Source organism: Dermacentor silvarum, chromosome 3 (genome assembly GCF_013339745.2).
Source record: "Dermacentor silvarum isolate Dsil-2018 chromosome 3, BIME_Dsil_1.4, whole genome shotgun sequence".
NCBI lineage: Eukaryota > Metazoa > Arthropoda > Arachnida > Ixodida > Ixodidae > Dermacentor > Dermacentor silvarum.
This window is the reverse complement of record NC_051156.1, coordinates 185,674,935-185,699,181: the sequence shown is the minus strand read 5'-3', so window position 1 is coordinate 185,699,181 and position 24,247 is coordinate 185,674,935.

Here is a 24,247-nt window from a genome sequence, read left to right as displayed (position 1 = left end):
GTTGGCGCGGACAATCTGTGTCGTGCCGCACGTTGCAAACGAGCGAAGTGTGGCGCGACTGCCTCGCATCATCTGGAAATCGCGAGAGCCAGCGCGTGGGTGACGCGTGGGTGACGCGTGGGCGCGATTCCCAGCAGGCGCCGCCGACAGACCTCCCAGACGCGCGCTACTCTGGCCATATCTACTTCGCCATACCCTCCTCCGCTTTCCGCCTCATGGTTCCGCTGCACCCTCCTCGCCGCTTTCCTCCTCTCGTCTTTCATAACCCCGTGGCAGTGTTGCCAGGTTTGGCTATATGTAGCCAAATTGGGCTACAGAAAAAAAAATTGGCGTCGACTTGGACGAGTTGGCTATGTGGCTATATTTGGACTACTGAAAATCTTCGACTTGGTTTTGTTTGGGCTATAAGTGGCGCCCAGAGGGGATCTGATCGAGTAGAAACAAATCTTGAAGGCTATGTTTTAGATGGCTGAGCCGGCAGGGGCGCGCGGCCTGTGCGTCTGTGCGCGCGCGAAATGCCCTCCACGCTCCTCCCCCTCAATTCTCTGCGCCGTTGTCTGAGCCGGTGGCTTTGGTCTTTGATGTACTTAAACTTACATCGCGCTTGACTGTGAGACACCCGATCCCAGGGCATCGGGATGATCCTGGGAGTAGAGGGTATTTCACAGTACACCGTACTAACTCGCTATGCTCAGAGAGCAATAAAATAGGGTCGGGCGATCGTGGTGCCGACATGAAAGAATGACGTGTAGATGAAACGCTGCGGTGTGTTCATGGCCATGGCTTCTTGGTGAACTATCGCGCCAAGCACAGCTTTCCACCTGCTTCACGTTTCTCACGCTAAGCTTTATTGCCATTTTCCTTTTCCTGCGAGATGAGTTTTTGTTAGTGCTTACATTAGAGGTTCATTTCCATAGGTTAGACTTAAGATCAAATCCTCCTCGGAGAGGAGAATCAAACCATGGGAATGTGAGCCAAGAATGCGAGAAAGTATAAAAAAGAATGAGAGCAAGGCCCCGAGCCCAAAGTGGGTCCTGGTGCGTTTACTTACATATAGTTTGCCCGTAACGTGACAAATGCAAATACTTATTGTGCGAATATTGAAACATGTTTGCCACGATGCCATCAGTGCGCCACGTCACATGAACATCACCCAGTGTGTTAGCTTAGCAGGTGAGGTATGTATATCAACATGGTTTGCTTTTTGACAGTAACCGGTTTTCACAGTTTTACCAATGTTATCAATTTGTCGCTTACCTTTGCCCTTTGTGAGCCGTCGCGGCTTTTGCCATTTCGAGTGAGTTACGTTCGGGACGTGCTCGTCGCCGCAACCGACTGCGCGCTTCTTACACTGGAGTGCCGTTTGCGCAGCAACCGTTTAAAGCTTCGCTTACACTGATTGAGACAGCGAGTGGCATCTGTTGTCTTTCACTTCTTTTTAACGCATGTTCTTGGCGTGCTAGAGAGCTAAGATGGCGGCCAGGTTGATGTAAATGGAAACTATATAGAGTGTGCCCCAGGTAACCCGGGCCAAGCTAATTAACGAGAAAACAAGATAGGGAGATGAGACAAATAAAGCGAGATATCATAGCGCGAAACACTGGTTTTGGCTCATAAAAAAGACGCCGTGGGCGCGTCACCGTGGCAGACCGCTGGACAGTTGAAGTTTTTCTATGCTGTAGGCAGGGATGTCACGTGAGTGCTCAATGATGCTGAGCATTATTTTGCATCCACGCGAGCTAAAAAGCGGAGTTCGTGGTTATTATTGCTGTATATAACTAAAAATAGCAACTTAGTACTATCTGTCATAAAATAAAAACACATGATTTCGCCCTTTGCAGCGATTCGCTGGAACTTGAGAGCTTCCGGGGCCAACCAAAAAAAAAAAAGAGTGTTCTGTGCGCAAGCGTGATGTCGACTGTCACGGCGGCAAGGACACTCGGTTACAACGGGTTGTGCAAAAAAAGGATTGCCGTAGTTGAATGTGAAAATTTATATACAAATTAAACTGCACATAAAAATGGCTATATTTGGCTACGAAATATTTTGCTCTTTTTTGCGTTTGGCTACATTTGGGCTACACTTTCTCTAACTTTGGGCTACGCCACTTCGTCCGACCTGGCAACACTGCCCCGCGGCGCTCCGCTTTCGCTCTTTCATCGTTCGCCCGGTTACGCCAGAGGACAACGACGCCGCCGACGCTCGCCGCAGAAACGGGAGCCTAAGGCCTCATTCACACAGCCGTCAAACGCTGCGTCACGTCACCGTCACGTCAAAAAAACGCACAGCAGGCGCGACGGAGCAGTGTACGAATAGGCGACTTTCGCAATGCTGAGCGGTTTTCTGCTGCTGTTCTTGATTTGCAAGCGGAGACCGCAACAAGGGCGCAAAGCTCGGCGACGAACAAGTACGTGGGGGCGAAAAATGTGCAGGAATCGCAAGTTCGGCCATCGGCGTGGTCCATGTCGCACATTTGAGCACCACCGAAACGCACAGCTGAGTTTTCGACGTGCCGCACGTGGAACCAATGCTGGCACGCATGTAAACAAACCAGCCGCCGCTGCTGTTGCCAGCTTCAGCTTTGTAATATGGCTGTATTTAGCGTCGGCTTCTTAATTTCTGATTGGTCGATATTTGAGGGGCGGGGATCCGTCACCGTGCTGGCGACGGAAACGTAGAGCACCGCTCTGCAGTCGCCGGCGAGCCGTTTTTGAGGGAAAAACGACTCGGAAACCCTCTCCCCTGACGAAAACGGATGCCGTGACGGTGACGTGACGGAGCGTTTGACGGCTGTGTGAATGAGGACTAAGAGCTGTGCTCCAATATCTCTCGCCAGCCCATGCCTTGTTGGTTCTCTTAGTTGCCGCTACATAGCGAGCCTCCATGCACACAAACGTTCTCCAGATACGCACATTAAATAATGTATAACGTGGCTGTTGCGTCTCATGAAGGCTCAGGTATGCGAGTGCTCATAACGTGGGGCACGCTATACGGTCGAATGAGGTGCGGTGTGTGTAACTATCCGTCTTGTTTATCTGATAAGTGACGTCAGCGGTGACGTCAGCTCCGTTAGTTGGCCGGAACAGGAAATACGCCGGGGTATTAGGCATAAATCAGCAGGATAGATGACATTTACTTCAGGCCGACCTCCCTGCTTTTCATAAATTAATTTTGTTTTAGCTTTCTCGCTGTAAAACAGTTCTGCCATTAAATTGTTTCGACTCTTGCCCCAACGAGGTCAGTGCCCGAAACACGAGACTGGAATGCCTACAGTAGGTTACACTAAAAGAACATCCCTTGATTACAATTGAGTTAATGTATGAAATGCCGTACACTGTTTGTTTGTATGTATGTTTGTTTGTTGGCTTACTTGCTTGTTGTTTGTTTGTTGTTTGTTTGTTTGTTTGTTTGTTTGTTTGTTTGTTTGTTTGTTTGTTTGTTTGTTTCATGCATATACGTGCTAATGAAGCGTCACATGAGGCTTTAATTGTCTTGCCGATAAGGTTGAATAAATGTTGTCCTTGTTAGGTTGGGGACCTGTCACGTGCCTTCTGTTATAGCATATTGAAAACCGATCTGAATATGAATTACGAAGGGCCCTGTCCGTAAAACTTTCATAGGCCGGTGTGATGTCTATTTCTTCGATTGAAGCAACATCATTACAACGCGAACAACCTCACTGTGATTGAATAACTTCGTCACTCTTAATATTTGTTGGCGACGAATCAGCGGGAATAGACTTCTGCGGATGGCATCTTGCTACAAGCCAAACAAGAAAGGATACTAAGGTGTACATGCAAACACACATATGCACACACACATATACACACACACAAGCGAACGTGCATGCTAAACTCAGACGACCAAGCTCTGTCCTCTTGACCTCCGAGGTTCGATCACTGTGGTCCGAGGACAACCAGGCTCGCAATACAGCTCATGTAAAATTCAAGCTCTCGTCTTTCGCACAGAATTCGATCGAGGTGGAAGTGATTGCATCTCGTCCCCACCCGCTGTGCTGGTCTCTGTGAGTGTTCTCAAGGCTCCTCAATGTCCTCAGGTCTACGGGTCTTCTTGATAGACTCTAAGATCGACACCGCCTGCTACTGATGTAGAGTGTGTTCGATTTATTTATTTATTTATTTATTTATTTATTTATTTATTTATTTATTTATTTATTTATTTATTTATTTATTTATTTATTTATTTATTTATTTATTTATTTATTTATTTATTTATTTATTTCAATACTGCCAGTTGTCTTCTGACAGCCAAGTCTGGAGTGACAACATGACGTATAAATTTCCACGATCAAGCCTTTCCCAAGCCACGAGAAATAACAAACGTTTAATTCACACATGTGCACAGCCTGCAATGTGAAAAGAAAGAGAGAGAGAGAGAAAGACGTTTATTAAATCATTTTAAAATGTGAAAAGAAAACAAGAAGATATTGACAAGCAAGGCTCACAACATGTGCCCCACTGGTAGTGTACGCCGTTTAATCTGTTTGGAGGCTGGTGCGCGTCCTGTTTTCTCTCCCCTTACGCTTTCTTTCTCTTTCTTTAATCATTTTACCCCTTCCCCACGTTTAGGGTAGCCAACGAGAACCGTACATCTGGTTGTAAGGTCGCTACTTTTCCATTCTCAATGTTCCACCCGTGGGAACTCAAACATCTGGAGACTGAATTCCTCAAAAATGACAACTGCTTCCACGAATTCTCCGTATGTACAGACTACAGATATCATCACAGAACGGGGTGTAAAACGAAAGCGAAAACTTTCTCGTCGCAAAATAATCAATCAATCAAGCAATCAATTATTTATTTATCGCGCTCACGAAAAACAATGAGGTCTAAGTGCTGGAGCACGCATACATAAAAAAAATTAAAAACGGCAGGGGAATATCAGTAAAAGATAACAATCAATAAAAATAATCTTGAAATGAAGAGGGTACATACACCAAGGCGCAAAATGAATACAAAAGAAAAAGGAGGAGAAGTACAATTGAACAATATGTGAAACTATGCCACAACAATGCAAAGCTCGGAAAAGAACAATAACAGCGAGTTGTGGAAGATATCAAGGTCATGAAAGTCAGCGCTATAAAGACTCTGTATTTTTGGATGGTTGAGTTTTGATGACGACAGGCAGGAACATGTAAGGGTCTATGTTCTCTGGTGATCTTGCGCGGAATACGAAACGTGGTACAACTGAGGAGTTCGGGGCACATGAGGATACCGAGAAGGAGTTTGAAAAGGAAAAGCAGGTCCGCGCGATTTCGTTGGCAGCGAAGTAAGGGCAGTGGCAATAATAATAATAATAATAATAATAATAATAATAATAATAATAATAATAATAATAATAATAATAATAATAATAATAATAATAATAATAATAATAATAATAATAATAATAATAATAATAAACAAAATATGGCCAAGAAAAGGGTCGCTTCAGCGCACGTGCACGGCATGTCAACTCATCGCCCACTGCGAGCTTCATGCCAGCGAACGTCGCTTGCTCATAAGTGCCTTTTGCACCCGTTGCGTAGCCGCTGTGGTTATGGCGTTGCACTGTTGAGCTCGAGGTCTCTGGTTCGAACCCGGTCGCGGCGGCCGCATTCCGATGAGGGCGAAATGCAAAAAAAAAAATAAAAAAATCCGTGTACCATGGATTGCGTGCATGTTAAGAAACCCCCGGTGGTGTCAAAATTAGTGCGGACTCACCTACTACAGCCCGGCTCATAATGAGATCGTGGTTTCGGCGCGTAAAGAACCAGAATTACTTCTTTTGGGGGGGGTTCTTTTTTTTTTTTCAGGAGATCAAAATCTGGCAGCAGACAAATAAACGCACTGGAACACGCTAACACAATCGCTCTGCGGCATTTGGTGTCACCTAAAGTTCCGGGAAGACGGAAAAGACTGCGGAAAGCACAAGCCACGAAAGACGTTTACGAGCGTCAAATGCTTACGAGATTTTCTCTAACCTCGAGGCAGCCCGGCTGTCGCGTGTGCCCCTCTCTTCTTTTACTGATATTGCAGCCCTTCGTCGAAAGGCTGCTCGTTGTTCAGTTTCTTTAGAACATAACATAGCTAGACAAAAAGAAAAAAAAATGCTGTACTGGTCTACACGTTGAATTTTTACAGAAAAGTGTACAGAAAAGTGAAGACAGCGCAAACATAGCGTCGCGACATTGGCGACATATATCGCTGACGTGAGCGGGTCGGGGTTTCAGGCGTGAGTTTCCAAAAAAAATAACATTGTCCTTCATTTTTGTCTTATATTAACCACCTGATTACAGTGAAATTAACGAAAATTTTTGCCGAATACTTGATCGGTATCTTTAGTGTCTATTTAACAGTAAATAGTGAAAGTGTTAGTAAATCACCCTTCCACAATATATACCATAAAGAGGCCACTCATACCTTGAGAAAAGGCCTAATAAACCAGAATACACGCAAGAACTAAAGACCGGTGGCGACGCCGCATTGACATTCCCACACGAGCTCGCCATGACGTCACAGATTTTGACGCCGTCTTCTCGGGCATAGTTAAATTTCTATCAGCAAACAATGCACTAAAATGTGTTATAAGATAAAAGACCAAAGACTGAACTTAGGAAGTTTCAAGAAGTTTTGTGAACCACGACGGCCCAAACGCGAAATAAAAATCACCAGCCCTTCCCCTGTCGAGAAGATGGGGGTAAGCGAAGCTTGTGGCAATACGAAGCTGTCGCAGACGTTCCGCTTCCTTTGCCCTAAACTCAGGGTCGGCGGCTCTTCGCTGACGTTTGGCCTCAACATCGCACCCCCACAACTCGGGGTCCGCGGCTCTTCGCTGACGTTTCGCCTGGGCTTCGGAAGCCCTCACGCTAGAATCGGCACGTCGACGACGAGCCCTTTCCCGGGCGAGTTTGCGGTGCCATTGCTCAAACGCAGCCTGCTCCTCGGCGGGACGCGCCACGCGCGGTCTTCCCATCCGTACGCCGAAACTGGCCTGAGGCGAGGGAAGCTCGCCGAAGCGCGCGCCAACACCCTTCCCTTTCCCTTCCCTCCCCGCGATACACCAAACCAGGGGAGCTGAGATGTGTGGCCCCGGTATGAGCCACACGGTATTGGCATGTCAGTCATACATTCGTACCCTTCCATGCCACTTTTGGTATATATAGCAAGTGAACGAGACGCGAGTTTTCGACAGGTTTTCGATAGGGTTTTAGCATGACACCACCACCACCGACGACGACACTTGTCAGGCAATACAAGCGTCGCTTGAAAAAAATAGGTTGCAATCCCTCAAGTCACACTGACGTCAGGGATCCTGGGGTTTTGACGCTGAATTCAGAAATAATATTTTGACCGTCATTTTCCTGTTTTAATAATCAGAATGCATGCTAGCGCGGTATCAACGAAGGTAGAGTTTTACCACCCGCCGTTGTTGCTCAGTGGTTATGGTGCTGAGCTGCTGAGCAGGAGGTCGCGGGATCGAATCCCGGCCACGGAAGCCGCATTTCGTTGGGGGCGAAATGCAGAAAACACGCGTGTGCTTGGATTTAGGTGCACGTTAAAGAACCCCAGGTGGTCCAAATTAATTCGGAGTCCCCCACTACGACGTGCCTCAAAATCAGATGGTGGTTTTGGCACGTAAAACCCCATAATTTAGTTGTTTTAACGAAGGTAGAGTTGTACAAGAATACTTTATTAATCTTAACTGATTCAGTGTTTCGCTTTAGCGCCCCTCTATAAGGTGGCGATATCGGCCTCAAGTATTCTACTCCAAGCTGGGGGAAATTATATTTTTACTATGAAGTAAAAAACGTCAGTCGCGTTAGTCTCCATGACACTCTCCGCGATCTCTCCCAAGAGTCACTGCAAAAAAAGCATTAATTTATCCTGCAATGGGTGAATTTATCAACGCATTAATTTATCCTGCAATCCCGAAACTTGGTTTGCTGAGCTTCGTTCGTCCGTCATTTCCATTACGCCGAGTGTGACTCTCTCACCGTATATAGCGAAGAAAACCAACAACAAAAATTGGGCAGGAATCATCAACGATAATTGTCGATGCGCCCGAATAGCCTAACGCATTTAGAAAGCTATTCGCGTAAATTAAATGAATGATGTGTTTCAAGGCGTATATTCGTTGCAGGGAGGACATATAGGTGGCGCTGTTTGTTTCAGCTCGCAATTACGTAAACAACAGAGCCGTTAACCAGCACGTCTGTATAGCGATGCTGAAGCCCTCTCCTGCAGCCGCCACAGCTGATGTCTCTAGCTGAGGGCGGCGAGAGCAGAGCCTTTTCCGAGCACTCCACCACATCATCTAGTACGCAAGTCAGACGGGCAAATTTATGTGACACTTCGAGCGAGTGCGCTTCGCTTCCCTGAGTGCCACTTCGGGGGCAAAACAAGCTAGACGGCAAAACGAAGTGTCATTCGGGATTGATGACAATGGCGATCTATGAAGCCGCAGGGGTTGATACGATTCTTGGCGCTTTAGTTTTAGAAACGGTTACTGTTTTATTACAAAAAAAAGCTTATGTACGAGACCCTCCTCCATCAAAAATAGAATTCCATTAACGTGTCTATTTTTCTTTTTTGATCCAATACAAGCAAGGAACATATATCCAAAATCTACGGGGTCGAAATTGCGGAATCCACTAAAAATGAACTTTTCAAACTTTTTTTTTTTGGCTTCACTGATGTCACAAGGACGCTCATACATTTGAAATAACGAAAATGTGGTCTTAGAATTAGTGCCGAATCTGCTGTGAGCATTCATTGATTTATTCTTGACGCATTGCCATCGAGGCTACGCACTTCAACACAGCCATGTGAGTTCCTCGAACACGCTCGCTGGTAAGTGCACTGCACAGCAAGTGTCACTAAACCTTGCCGTCTGACAGCCTGCGAGTGGCAAGTACACTCACTTGAAGTTGCACCACATTTGCCCGTCTGACTAGGGTATTATGTAAACTAGGGAGCCTACATGCAACGCCGTTTGAATCATCATCATCAGCAGCAGCCTATATTTTATGTCCACTGCAGGACGAAGGCCTCTCCCTGCGATCTCCAATTACCCCTGTCTTGCGCTAGCGTATTCCAACTTGCGCCTGCAAATTTCCTAACTTCATCACATCATCTGGTTTTCTGCCGACCTCGACTGCGCTTACCTTCTCTTGGTATCCATTCTGTAACCCTAATGGTCCATCGGTTATCCATCCTACGCATTACATGTCCTGCCCAGCTCCATTTCTTCCGCTTAATGTCAACTAGAATATCGGCTAGTCCCCGTTTGTTCTCTGATCCACACCGCTCTCTTCCTGTCTCCTAACGTTAGTCCTAATATTTTTCGTTCCATTGCTCTTTGTGCGGTCCTTAACTTGTTCTCGAGCTTCTTTGTTAACCTCCAAGTTTCTGCCCCATATGTTAGCACCGGTAGAATGCAATGATTGTACACTTTTCTTTTCAACGACAGTGGTAAACTCCCAGTCAGGATTTGGCAATGCCGGCCGTATGCACTCCAACCCAATTTTATTCTTCTGTGAATTTCTTTCTCGTGATCGTGGTCTCCTGTGAGTAATTGACCTAGATAAACGTACTCCTTTACAGACGCTAGAGGCTGACTGGCGATCCTGAATTCTTGTTCCCTTGCCAGGCAATTGAACATTATCTTTGTCTTCTGCATATTCATCTTCAACCCAATTCTTACACTTTCTCTATTAAGGTCCTCAATAATTTGCTGTAATTCGTCTCCATTGTTGCTGAATAGGACAATGTCATCTGCAAACCGAAGGTTGCTGAGATATTCGCCGTTTGAATGTAGGCTCCCTAATGTAAACCTTCAGTCACACCCGAGGGTCCCGCACGATAGCGTGTGCCGGCAGCCGAGGGTGTTCACAAACAAACGCGCGACCCAAACTCACAAAGTGTTCTCAGCAATGGAAGCTAGCTCAATCTTCACATTTTCGCCCATTAGTGATTTCGAAACCTCCGTAACGGCCCTAGGTGTTTAAAAAAATTTGGCGGAGTATTTATTGAACAGTTGCAAACGCCGTATCTGGAACTCACAAACTTGTGAGAACTTCATTCGCAACGAAGGTCCTTTAATTTGATATAGACCGTTTTCAGCCCCGCTCCAGGGCGCTGCCATGTTTGAGCACGTGACCGCGGCTTCTGGCTTCCGCGACCCGGTACTGAACGATGTTCTGAGTGAACGGAGAATAGCTCTGTTTTCACAATCGGAGTCAATTATTATTCGCAAATAATGCAACGCTTTAAACCGAAAGCGCAAACGCAAATGCTGCGGCTGGTAATATTACGCCACAACCATAATCACGTTGTATGATTGACTCCCTTTTACGCCCGCCTCCTTGTTTTCTGTTCACCGATTTGTTTCTCCATCTCGCATTGTTTTGTCTACCACATATGTCTTCTTTGTACATTTTGTCATGCGTACTACTTTTTAAGTGCACCAGTACGAGGGCTCCATAGCTGTACCTGGGCACTATAATGAACATTTGATTTGTTGATTTATTTATTTATTTATTTATTTATTTATTTATTTATTTATTTATTTATTTATTTATTTATTTATTTATTTATTTATTTATTTATTACGGAAGCTCCGAGAATGGTGGCGTCTATGTGTGAATTTCTGAAACCACAGCAGGTGTTATCTTTATGGACGTAGACGGCATTGTGCGCATAGCTACGCTCTTTCTTTCTATTTTCTTTTTTTAAAGCGAAGCTTTGTACCTCTACCAGCCAAGGGTTCTGTCGTGTCCGTCGTTGTAATCAAAAAAACGATCCCGACGAACCGCTAACAATTGCAGGTATAGCAGTATAGCTTACTTGAATTCAGGCATTCAGCGTACAACTAAGCACTCGTTTTCGCAAGAAAAACCACAAAAACAAGCTTCAAAGTGATGAGCCAACATGATGGATGATAAGGGCTGCGGGCAAACAACGGAAACAGGCTCGGCGCGGTCCGTAAGATTAGATTGCAGCTGTTGCAAAGCTTATGCAGCTGCATGAAAGAGGGTTGACGTCATTCGAAACCCTTCCAGCCTAGTAACTGCTTCGGTTCATTTTCTAGACTACCCCACTACGGGGTAGTCTAGTAGTGTATATCACACCGATCATAAAGCAGTAGTGAACATTGTTGTGAAGTAAATAATAATAAAGGCCGTGGTTAAAGTTACGTTGTAGTGTGTGAAATATCAAGTGCGCCGCAGTCACTGTGAGGGTGGCGTAAAAAGCTTCGCTTTCCAACCACCTTCACAGGGTGGATTGGCGGGCAATTTTTTTTTCTTTTTTTTTTTCTTTAGAAGATGACGGTGTCCGCTGAAAGAGTGTGGTGCGGTGGAAGTAAATAAGCTTAGAGCCCTAGCAACAGCTAGCGTTTGTCTATCTCTTTCCAAGCAAGTTTGAACTGCCAAGGCCTCGATTTCATTACGACGACGGTCCAGCGTCCCAAAAGCCGCGAGGACTTTTCTTTATTGCTCTGACGAACTCCGCATGTAAGCTTTTAGCAACGCGTCAGCAAAAAAGAATACGCTAACCTTTACTTCCCGAACTTATTTTCTTGGCACAGTTATCGAGATATCGTACATGAGCTGACAACGTCTTGAAAACACAGCCTACCAGAAAAGGCGGATGAAACAAACGATTACACGATTCGCATTTCCGCAGGATGGTTGGAGTTATTCTTTAATTGGCGCTTCGACCTTGCGCTTGGCCATCGCTATATAACTTGAACGGTGGCTTAGAAGAGCTGGAGGAAGTAAAATTTGGTGTACTAATGCCTTTTCCCGCCTACTTTTCAAAGTGTCGCTCGTCGTCTGCTACTGCTGCCGCGACAGCAGACGACGGTGAAGCACACGCCGGCCTCCGAAAGCTCTGCAAACGGGACGCCTGACGTTCAAACAAGGAAGAAGCGAACGCTACTAGGAAAAAAAAAGGAAACGGATTGAAACACGACGAAAACGAGACCGAACACAAAAAAAACATTTTAGAAAGGGGGAGAAAAGTCTGCACAGCAAAAAGCAAGAGCAAGGAAACGGACGATCGAAATTGAACGTTCATTTCGAACGTTGCTTCCCTCGGCCGCACGGGGACCTCCTCAGATCTCGGTGGCTGCCGCCGCACTATGCCGTACCTTGTTCGATAGATCTTTCCCGATATCTCCCCCGCTTGTCCCTGGAGCGTTTCATATAGGGACACCCGTGCGCTGGGGAAGGGGAGGGGGTGCTCCTCTGTAGCGGTTCCTGTGTCTGTACGTGGTGCGTCCTTTCGCGAACGCGACGGGGTCTGCGGGACGAATCCGCACCGAACACCATACACACCGCTCTTACCTCGCCGTCGAGATCGATAAGTTTCAAAGTGGCTCATTCGATTAATCTATAAAGCGAAGCCGTTTCGGGGAGCTTTCCTGTTCTCGTAATGTACCTCTCTCTCACTCTGGCTTCAGTCCTTCTCTCCCTCTCACTCCCGTCTTTCGTTTCTCTTTCTTAGTGCACCACCGCAGTGTCCATTTGGAAGGACGCGTAGCGAATCGCGGCCGCCGAATTGTCGGCCTTGGCTCTTCACCCGCTTCCTTTTGTTGCTTAGTTCCACACAGCGTCTCCCTTGGAGCGGCGCGTCTCAGAACCAGTACACTTCTGTTGCCAGGAACCATACGTAGTCGCGCTACAATATTTTTTTTTTTCTTTTCTTTATTCGTTTCTCTTTCCTCAAAGTAAATAAAAACAAGAAATGGGAGTTGAAGAGGTTTGAAAACGATTGGAACGTGACTTATGTAGACGTGCAGAAGATTGGAAAGACGCGCAGCTTGGCGGTAGGTAAAAACGTAGTAAGTTCACTTATTCGGACATGGGTCCGAATAAGCGCGCAGGCTCTGCTGTATCTCAGTGCTTCAAGGAGCCGCTATGCCTTGGAGGTAATCTCTTACTATACAATTCCTCGTGCGCAGTCTTATACAGGCGCCAAACAGGAATATTAGCCTTCTCAGTCACGGTGTCTCCATATGGACACGCAACTTTCTTCTAAGTATTCCTATTGGTAAAGACAAGGTAAAAAAAATCGAACAATGCGTTAAATGTAAACCTGACCCTCTGCTAACCAAAACTTTCGATGTTGTCACGTTGTAGCAGAACCATACGTTACTCTAGTACGGATAGTTATTCAAACTGTGGTATTTCAGCAGAAAGCTTTAGCTTGGGGCCAATTCGGATTTCCCTATTCAAATATATCTAACACGCTAGAGTGCTTGGGCAGCCGAAGGACCAATCTGTCTGAAATGCGGTGGCAGAGTTTTGATTTGGGGCGTAGAATTTTTTGCACAACTTATCGAACACTGGTAAGTTTAAAACAAAAATGAAACCACGAAGTTTACAAATATGCACCTCTGCACCAAAAACAAATATTGCAGTTATGTAAGCTGCGTCTGTTGAAGCATCTCAAGCGGACAAATTTGATATACGATTTGGCAGCTTACGTTAATTCGGTACAACGTTTCAGAAGGTTTCGCAAAAGCCCTGTTCACAGATTAGGGGTATATTTGAGAGCGATATATTACACACATATCTTGTCCTGTTTAGACGTATTATTAGATACGTCTGCTGTCATACTATGCCACTTTTAGTAAGTATCAAGTTGACGAAACGCCCATGAGAGCTCCAAGACGTCGGCGGATAGATAGATAGATAGATAGATAGATAGATAGATAGATAGATAGATAGATAGATAGATAGATAGATAGATAGATAGATAGATAGATAGATAGATAGATAGATAGATAGATAGATAGATAGATAGATAGATAGATAGATAGATAGATAGATAGATAGATAGATAGATAGATAGATAGATAGATAGATAGATAGATAGATAGATAGATAGATAGATAGATAGATAGATTCGCTCCTGGAAGGGGTAGGACGTGTGTCGAGCGAGCACCTGAACAACAATTTGCAATGTTGTGAACGCGGCTTAAATTATGGATCAGGGACCTCAAAGAAGCGCAACCTAATGATACCGCATTACTCTCGCAGTTAACGCTAAATCGCCACAGAATTTTTTTCGGTCATTATCTGCTTATTCTCATTCCAATTTTCCCATGCCTAGTAGCGGGTCAGAACACTGATTGAGGCCGGCCTCTTAGCGTTTCTATCATAATAAATGAATCCCTTTCCACCTTCCGTCTCCCAATTGAGCACCTCGGTAACCTTCTAGAACGTTCAACCAGGCAACCATGCAGACGCGCTAATGGTGTTGCTTGAAAAGCATGTCGAGGCTCTGAAAAGAGGTGCCGAGAGAGAGAGGCTTCGAGAAAAAAAAAATATTATCGAGGGCGTCCTTTCATGAAGCAGGCGAAGGCGAAGCGGACGTGGGGGAAAAGAAAGGAAGGGGGCTGAACTGATTAATCTGTCGCTCGCAAACCGCTTGTTTTACGTCGCGGCTGCGGGGGCAGACCGCGCCACTTCAAGTTTGCAGCTCGTTCAGCTCGTCGTTAACACAACCTGTTCATCCGTACACGTATCGTTTAACCCGAGGGGCAGAAAACTACCAAAATTTATACGATATTCTTTTTTTGCATTCGAGGGAGCTGTATTCTAAAGGCTAGTGCACTTCCAACGCACGTGTTGGAAGCTGTGTGAAGCGATGCTTTATTGAAGTTGTTAATTAAATGCTATACAATTAACGGTGATACCTACAATCGTATTCACGTTTGTCCAATGCAGCGTGAAGCCTCATGCAATGTTAATCTTTATACAGCACAAAGGCCCCAACCTTAATACTGTGCCATTTTACAGCAAAGCTGTATACCTCTCGTTGGTCACAAAATTTCGTGGTGTAAACACAAAACTCCATGCCTCATACCAGCTGTGCGATAGCTTCGCCGAGCTGGGGGAGAGAGAGCTGAGAGAGAGTGAAGGCAGTGTAAAAATAGCATCGCGCAGCATAGCGGATGTGAGGGGGAGAGGAGGAGTGAAGGCATGTGGTAGTGAGACGCGTAGAGCTGCTGCCGACGCCGATCGCATTTCCCCGCGTTCGCGCCGAACGCGCCTGGTGTCAGTGACTGCAGCCGATGCCTCTGGCGGCGGCTCGGCAGGTTTCGACCAGACAACTAGTTGCTTCCGAAATGAATAACAGCTCAAGCTGATAGACAGAGCTAGCGAGATGGCAAAGGCCACAGGGGCCCTGCAGACTGAGGGCTCCACCTTCTCCGGGATACCTCCTTTGTGAAAATAAAGTTTTATTGCGATGGCAATTATATGGACACTCAAAGATGATTTATGCCGTCGCCATCATCGTGAGGTTCCGTATGACGTCAGCGGCGATGAAATCGACGCCGCGCGCCGGACGCTGTATGTGCGAGTGAAAGGGTGCGAGGAACGCGCGCTTTCACGGGGAGCGAACGCACGGCGGAGAACAAACGCGCGTTCTGCGCCGTACTCCCTGAAGGGCTGCAGAATTTAGTGTCTCTTTCCTCCTTTACAATCACCATATATATAGAGCAAACGCGACTTCTTCCGTCGTGCGAAAGGCCGTGGGGGGACGGGAGGGAGGGAGGGGAGGCGACGTTTAGCTGCGGCACCAAATGCGTATTTATATAAAAACGTTGCGAGGCGAGAGGGTGGTAAAGACTTCCGTCACTGCTCGACGAGTTTCCCGTTCTGAGCCGTCCCCAGAGGCCCTCGCAAGTCACCAACGCCGCGCGCGTTCAGCAAAACGCCGACGGCGTCGACACCAGTTCTGCGCGTTGCTGGTGCGGCTGCAGGTCCGAGTTTATACAGCTGATAAAACTACTATCCTTACTCCGTATTCTCTACTAAGTTGTTATCGCAATTGATGCTTCGCCTTTCGGGAGAAACTGCGACATTTTTTTAAGTGCGAATGCACTTCTTAAGCGATGATAAGTGGTTCTTGAGGGAAAGGGAAAGGTTGGCGCTATCCCGAAAACTCCGCCGGCATCCGCGCTCCTCCTCCTCTCCCCTAGCAACGGCGCGAGGAGCGGAGAGGAGCGTCTGTAGCAACGGCGCAGCGACGTCACGCCCCACGTGACTGCGCGCGCTCCGGCCTCCGCTCCGTGGCTGCGCACGCCCCGCGCCGGCTCCGCACCGCTCTCCGCGCCGTGACGTCACGGCGCGTTGTGCAGCTGGCGCCTCCGCGCCGTGGCTGCGCGCGCCGCGCCGGCTCCTCGCACCCTCTCAGCGCCGTGACGTCACGGCGCCATGCAGCTGGTGTGCCTCTCCCCCCGTTAGGTTTGCACTCCCCCTCGGCCGCCGCCTCTCCCCTCGCGCTGACAGCTCCCTCCTCGCCCGGTAACAGCCCCTCGTGTGCGTACTCTCCCCACCGCTCACCCCCTCTCCAACCGCCTGGCGTGTTTCGCTCCGCCGTCACGTGTTGTGTGTGTGGCGCCGGCGCGTCAGTCGTGCTCTCTCGCTGCCGTCTCCTTCGCTCGGCTCTGCAGTTTAGTCGCGCTGAGCCGTGCTCCCTCAAGGGCTGCAGAAGATAGCGCCAACCTTTCCCTTTCCCTCAAGAACCACTTATCATCATCAGTCGCGCGCGCCCCCTCATAGCATCACCCCGTGCTTTGCACTTCCTCATACTCCCCTTCGGGGAAATGCGGGTTTTTCATTCATTCATTCCGAAAGACTGAAGCGGTAGCTGGGGAAGCTGAAACCAAGCGTCGCCGGAGAGAACATCCCGAGTTTAGATTGAGGGAAGCCGAGAGTTCGCGTAGGCGCAGAAATGAAGAACCGGAGGCATGTGAACGCGGCCGCTTGAATTCATCGCGATACTACGCAGAAGTTCACGAAGAAATCCTGAGCGCCAGGAAACTAAGTGTGTGGTTCGCCACTACTTTACTAGGCTTTCCCCAGCTCCACTAGTCTCTGGTATTTGCGGTAGCAGAGCCACGCAAAAATTTTACAGCGAAGCTTTATACCTCTCGTTGGTCGGAAAATTTCGTGGCGTAAACATAAAACGCCAAGTTAACAATTGACGGCAAACGGCATATTTTTCTCTGCAATCAGGCATACACCATATATATATATATATATATGATATATATATATTACTGAAAGAGAATGACAGACGCTTCGATGTAGCTTGTAAACGTCTCCTCCCTGCGTTGGACTCGACTGCGCAAGCGCTGTTCCGCGCGAAGCCGGCGCACGGCGGGAGGACCGAAGACCTCCGTGATGGCTGCCGTGACGGAGTCAACGACGATTCATTTCAGACGCTTGTTGCTAGGAACCCCCAGACGGTAGCCGACGTGATCCAACTCTGGCAGACTTACGACGAGCTGCGAAAACAGCATGCGTCGACGCGCCGTGCTGCTCCAGATACAGCAGACATTTCCACCCTTGCCAACGACGCTGCTGCTGATCACACCGTTTTACTGCCGCACATAAAGCAGTTCATCCGCGAGGAAGTAGCACGTCAACTTTCCCTTGTCGCCCACACACCTGAGCCAGCGACGTCATCTTTAGACACACCTCTTCTCTTCATCACGTCATAGAGACGCAAGTCGCCCAGGCACTACCAGCTGCCCCTCCGTCGTTGCCCTGTAACTACACCGCTAACTTACGCTGCCGTTCTTGCCAGACCACAGGCCCCATCTCTTCTGGCGCCTACCGGGCCCCCGGGTCCTTCTACACGTCGCGGCCAGGAAATTGTAACCACGTGTCCCGACTGAAGCCGTGCTACGATCCCCCTGTGTTTTCTTACCCCTAGGTCGCCAGGATGGCTCCTTATTCCGTGGGGAGTAATTGTACTGAAGCCGAATGACAGGCGCTTCGATGTCTGGGAAAATAAGACGACGATGATCGTTCGGTGGTTGTTATTGACACTCTAGCTCGCGCACGCCAGTAGCCAGACCTGCTTTTTGAATAGCCATCTGAAACGCAACGCCCAGGCCTGCTTGAAGATGAACACCCCCATTTTAATATATATATATATATATATATATATATATATATATATGATGCATCGTCACTGGCACCCCTCCTTGCCACTGCGCAAGTTCTCTGCACGCACTTCCAGCGCCTATAAAAACTCTCGTTACCAAAAAGTGGTCGCAGTTTCACCTGAAAGGCGAAGCATCAATTGCGATAGCAAATTTGTAGAGAGCTATACGGAGTAATGATAGTAGCTTTATCAGCTGTATAAACTTGGACATGCAGCAGCACCGGCAACACGCAGAACTAATGTCGACGCCGTAGGCGTTTTGCCCGCGTTCGCACAAAATGCATGCGGCGTTGCTGACTGTTGCCGGAGCCTCTGATATAAATAGGCACTTGGTGCCCCAGTTAAAAGTCACCTCCCTTCCCTCCCCCTCCCCCCCCCCACCTCCTTTCGCGCGTCGGAAGAAGGCGCGTTTGCTCTACATATATGGCGATTGTAAAGGATGAAAGAGACGCCTACTTCTGCAGCCCTTAAGGAAGCACGGCGCAGAACGCGCGTTTGTTCTCCGCCGTGGGTTCACTCCCCGATAAGTGGTTCTTGAGGGATAGGGAAAGGTTGGCGCTATCTTCTGCAGCCCTTGAGGGAGCACGGCTCAGCGCTATCGCAATAATAAACGTGGTTCACTGTTGTACGCTCGTGTCTGCACGCTCGTGTCTGCACGTGTGTGTGTGTGTGTGTGTGTGTGTGTGTGTGTGTGTGTGTGTGTGTGTGTGTGTGTGTGTGTGTGTGTGTGTGTGCGTGTGTGTGTGTGTGTGTGTGTGTGTGTGTGTGTGTGTGTGTGTGTGTGTGTGTGTGTGTGTGTGTGTGTGTGTGTGTGTGTGTGTGTGCGTGCGTGCGTGCGTGCGTGCGTGCGTGCGTGCGTGCGCGCACACAATGCCGTTACAATCATTGCATTCCATCCTAATCTCCCTCTCTGGATATATTTTGTTAATGTGGTACGCGTGGGCTTGGTAACCAAGTTCATATACCGAATGTTGCGTAGATACGGGCGACATATGCAAACGTCTCATCAGGCTGAAGCCGCTGACTCTTTCACGTTCAGATTTCGCTCACAAATAGCATTTCACGCTGCATTTTGCTTAATAGAAAAGTTTAGTTGCAGTGTTTCGCCTACGAACGAAAAGCTTCGACATTACTGTCGCTAGGCCCACGCTCAGGCATTTCACACGCTATAGAGCGATTCGTAAGAATAAACTGCAACATATCTTTATCACGAACATCCCATTAGCGAAGGTGGACAGCGACCTACAAGAACGTTCTTACAAACAAGAAAGTTTTGCGAATTCGCTTCCTGGTCTGTGTCCTGCAGCATAGGCGCTTTTTTTTTTTTTTTTTGATGCTCAAATAAATTTCAAAACTTCACCTTCTGCAAAAAACAATAACATAAATACTTATCGCTTCAAACCCCCGCGCTTCAATGACGTGCGTCTGCAGCAATGCAGCGTCTCAGTCCCAACCCGCCAGATGCTTCCACAGCGCGCTGTCAACGCTCATCACAAGGGAGGGGCTGTTCCTTCGGTTCCAATTCCCTCTGCCGCCCACGCAAGATTTCTTAATTAAAAACCTGTGGTGACTTCTCGTCGTCTCCCCTCGAGCGGTGGACACGTCGTGTGTCTGTGTGTGTGTGTGCGCGCGTGTGCATTTATACACGGTTTCGGCGAATAGTCCTGCGACAATGCGTCGTCGGGAACTATACTTCGGGCAGCCACTTACACTTCGCATCTTCTCGGAAATGGCTTACAGTACCGTGATTCTCGCTAGAAAGTTACGTCACTGCCCGCGGAAATAAATAAATAAAAAAGAAAACTTTCAGAGATTGAGACAGGGTATGAAGACGCAATTCCTTTAGCTCTGAAAGCTGCTGTGCGTACTCAGTCTGACTCCCCTGAGCAGTCTTCAAAACTCGCAACATCTGTTCACGCGCGACCACTGTCATATACTATATATGCTCTGCCTCAACAACGTGGCGGATCATTGTGGAGTGCAGAATCCGGGTTGACTAAGACTAATTCCCGGAGCTGGTTGCAACGCGAAACTGGTTCCTGATGGGTTAGCGTTCTGGCTACCTGACTACCTGGTTTCTTTACTTTCCATCGTGAATATTTGGTTCTGTTCAAATGGGGTGTCGCAATGTGTTAGAAGAAATATGATTCCGACTACTAAGAAAGTAAAAAAATTGCAAACGGGTACACTAATGCACAGTCACTAACGCTTAACGACGATCAATATGGGAATGAGTGAATGAATGAATGTTAGCCTTTATGTAAGAGCAGCTTTAAGAATTGAGCAGCAGCCGAATTCAGAACTGTTTTCGCTCGGAGAAACTAATTGACATTTAACAGCCGCATTCAGTAACAATTATAGTTTGTTATCGTAATCAGCCTGCTCCGAATCTTAATAAGCCCTCTGCAGCGTGCCAAATACTTTGCGAATACTGGTCCCGGTTCCTGATTAGCTGACGGACACGTCCACGGCTTTCACAAGACTGCATATTTTTAGTTGCATAATATATTACCGTACAAGTACATGTAATGGATTACTGCGTGCAGAGCACAGATGTCGTCAGAGCCAGGAAAGACAGCGAAGCACATTGCATGCCGACGCGGTTATAATGAATTAAATGAGGCGGGGGGCCCCGCACGACTAATCTCGAAGATCGAGTCCCACGATGCACTGAGTGGTTGCAGAGGGTGCCGGGAATTTCCAGTCGACTGCAGTAATGCACCGCGCGCGGGCTTCTAAATGAAGTACTTTTGTACACAGGCACGGTAGTAATGAATGAGACAGGATGGCGAAGGAATTTGATATACGAACGAAGTGCCCGGAAAAGAAGCGGGCTTCTGCTGTGTAAACGCTTGGTGACAGTGCCACGTACCGTAGTCGCCGAATCAAGGACTCGACTAGGGCCGGTATTCTGAATATGTTGTAATAATTGAGTATAACGAAGAGAGAGTTTACTGCAAGTCGCGGTCCTCATGGCATAGCATGACGCACGAGTCATGGTTCCAATCGCCAAGCGACGTGCCTGTAATCTGAAGGAGCATGCGCCTGCCGACATGCAAAACTTGTTTTTCCTTTCTTTTTTTTTTAACACGAAAGTGTTTTATGCCGGGGTCCACCAAGACTTCACTGACGTATTTCCGTCACGGAAATACGTCACACGAACATAATACAAAGAAAGAAACCAGAAGAAAAAGTTACACAAACATGCAAAATTTGGAAATCGAACCCACGACCTCTCGGTCCGCGACGATAGATCGCCGAGCGTTTAACCCATTGCGCCACAAACGCATTTGCAGAGAGCTATAGACAGACGCGCCTTATATATCTAACACTCCTCCGTGTACCCGCGCTCTTGCTCGGGGCGGTGCCGCCGCCTACGAGCAGAAAAGAGAAGTACTGCATTATGACACTAACGCGCACCGACAGTGAACGCTTCGGTGGTCTCAGCACTACGACGCCTCGATGCCAGCATTCGAAGGGACGCTGACATCAAGAAGCACTACCAACGCGTTCTCGCAGAAGCACTACTAGGTGGCGTTCACCGTACTCAGCACAGCGGAGCGTGGCCTCCGCAATTAGCTCTGAAAATGTTTCTGAAGTTGATCGCGGAGGCTGCAATTGCGACGCGCTGTACGCGCTGATTTGACTCGGTGACGATTCAGTTACGTGCTTTGTCTTGCGCGTTGTATTAGTGTGTCAGTTACGTGCTTCGTCTTTCGCGTTGTGCTAGCGTGTGCAGCGTAGTGCAGCTTCCATATGCACGACGGTTGCTCATGGTCATCGACGTTGGTAGTCGTGATGGAGGAGACGTGCCACCAGGCGTCAGCGTGGGTGCATCAACGCCTAAGGGCGCTTTAGCCACAAAACACCAATAGACATTATATATCAATGTGCAATAAACATTACACTACTTCTGTGAAGACACGTTTCACTTTCGTGTTCTATACCGATTCCTATATAAGAGGGATCAACCACATTTTTTCTTTCTTTTTTTTCTTTTTTCTAATGACATAGAGAACGAACCCAACAAACAGGCACTATAACGTGTGTTCCAGCTAACGTTAGCCAAGCTATTCAACGAAAAGAAATATTTAAAGAAAAGCATGGTGCAAGATACAATGATTAAACCTACGGTGTTCGGTTTTCAGAGGTCTGACGACCGAATACCGTAGGTCTTAAAATCCCACTTTGTATCATGCTTTCGCCAGCTCTTTTTTTTTTCTGTCGTTGAACAGCTTGACTAACGTTAGCTGGGACACCCCACGTACTTTACTACACTCGAAGCAACGCGTGCCGGGTACTGAAAAGTTTCGTAACGCTCCTTATACGCCTGAAGTATAGGCTGCTAACGGAACTATATATGACTACGCTGAGGGAATGCAAGATGCACCTTCTACTAACCTCGTTTCCTTGCTGTAATGTTATCGTACGAGCTGTAACGTCGATTGTTTTAGCCGCGATGCACCATAATAACAACGGGTGAGTGTCTGCAGCCGCTTGCTCCGTTTTCGTCTGGGACGTCTTTTCGATGGAAATTGCGCGCATTAGGAACTGGACGTGTTCAGCTGAAACGACGACGGCGAGATGACGCAAGCCTCGTGTACTAAAGGATGCGGATGCGCGCCGCGATGAATGTGCTTTCACAAGGTATATACGCGGACTTAATTGCGTACTGAGCAAACGTCCGTTCGTTTCTCTCAGCTGATAAACTATGCGCAAAGCTGCTTTAGTTCGCCAGTCGTACTTACACAGAACTGCTCATTCAGCACAAACTTATACAAATGGAAATATTTCATTATTATAAGGCTTTCTTTTTTCCGCAAGAGTGATTGGTATATTCCGTGTCCAAGTTGTTCTCAGGCGCAGTAATATGATAATGATGAGGTTCATTTCCCATCACAACAAAGTGACGTTGAGGGCGGCGGAAAAAAAGCGACACTCCACTTGACAATGTCCCCACTCTATCCCAGTCACGCGGTCATTAGAGTCGTGCAATATCGCGCGGAATCGTTTTATTTTGCTGGTTGATTTCAATTCTACCATTCGGGTCACAGACTTCACCGTCGTCGTCATCGTCGTTGTTGTTGTTGTTGTTCGCGGTAAGACACAAATATATATATTTTTATAATTGAAAAGCGCAAATGCTATTACTTTTTTCATTATTATTATTATTATTATTATTATTATTATTATTATTATTATTATTATTATTATTATTATTATTATTATTATTATTATTATTATTATTATTATTATTATTATTATATAATAACACTGATCCTCAAGGATCAGTGTTAGGACCACTCCTTTTTTTAATTTTTATTAATGACGTTCTTTCCGCCATTCGGCATTCTTCATTCCTCCTATATGCCGATGACATAAAGATTTTTAAGGCAATTCACACTGTTGATGACTGTCACATCCTGCAGTCTGACCTGCTTTCTTTTTCTAAATGGTGCACAGACAATAACCTCACCTTGAATGCTGCTAAGACCAAAGTTATGACTTTCACCCGCAAAACAGCAAGCATTTCTTTTTCTTATTCAGTAGATTCTGTACCATTGTGTAAGGTCCGTGAGATCAATGATCTTGGTGTACTTTTTGATACAACCTTACACTTTTCAGCACACACAAAACGCGTTGCAATGCGGGGCATGCGCACTCTTGGCTCTGTTTGCAGACTGTCGAGAGAATTCAATTCTCCTACACCGTTCCGCAAGTTGTACACAACAATCTGTCTTCCTCAACTTGAATACGCGTCGGTCGTCTGGAATGGCATTTCTAGATCCAACAGTGACATTATAGATCGGGTCCAGAAAAAGTTTCTAAGCATATATCATCACCGCTTTGCTAACACGGACTCTGGGCCCTGCTCTAGCACTGTTGGATTATTGCCATTGCCCCTACTTCGCTGCCGACGTAATCGCGCTGATCTGCTTTTCCTTTTCAAACTGCTTCACGGTATCCTCATGTGCCCCGAACTCCTCAGTTGTATCACATTTCGTATTCCGCGCAAGATCACGAGAGAACACAGACCTTTCCATGTTGCTGCCTGTCACCACCAACACTCAACCGTCCATAGAATACAGAGTCTTTATAACGCCCACTTTCATGACCTTGATATTTTTCACAACTCTCTGTCTTTGTTCTGCTCTCAGCTTTCCGTTGTTGTGTCTTAGTTGGAGTCTTAGTTTCACATATTGTTCAACTTCCCTTCTCCTCCTTTTTGTTATGTATGCATTTTGCGCCTTCGGTAATGTATGTACACTTTTCTT